Source organism: Trachymyrmex septentrionalis, unplaced genomic scaffold, assembly GCF_001594115.1.
Source record: "Trachymyrmex septentrionalis isolate Tsep2-gDNA-1 unplaced genomic scaffold, Tsep1.0 scaffold40, whole genome shotgun sequence".
Taxonomy (NCBI): Eukaryota; Metazoa; Arthropoda; class Insecta; order Hymenoptera; family Formicidae; genus Trachymyrmex; species Trachymyrmex septentrionalis.
This window is the reverse complement of record NW_017305569.1, coordinates 5,321,473-5,321,989: the sequence shown is the minus strand read 5'-3', so window position 1 is coordinate 5,321,989 and position 517 is coordinate 5,321,473.

Genomic DNA, 517 nt, shown 5'->3' with positions numbered 1-517 from the left:
ACACCTCACCTCACCTCACCTCACCTCACCTCATCTCACCTCGCCGCGCCTCGCCTCGCCTCGCCTCGTCTCTCACCCTCATCCGTGGGCGATATCGTATAAATGTGTCGTTAATTACTTACCCCGCGGACGCGACACCGCCGTTCTCCTCCATCGGTGTTCTTCCCCTCCCACACTCACCACATCCCTTCTGCTCCACAGACCCGTCACCTCCACCGACTGCCTTCCGACCATCTACTGCACCATCTACGCCCCTCTTTCTCTCACCTGCTCTCCCTCTTTCTCCCGTTCCTCTCTCTCTCTCTCTCTTTCTCTCACGTCATCCCTCGATCGCGCTTCTTCCCTCTTCGCACCGTCTCCTCATCCACCTACCGCCACCTCCTCCTCGTCCTCCTCATCCTCCAGCACGTTATGGCGCCGCGTGTTAAGGAAACTAATGTTTATTTGAAAAACTAATTGAACGGGACTCTCGCGTCTACAGCCGGCAATTAAACGAGATTACTGCAGTAGCGCTCGA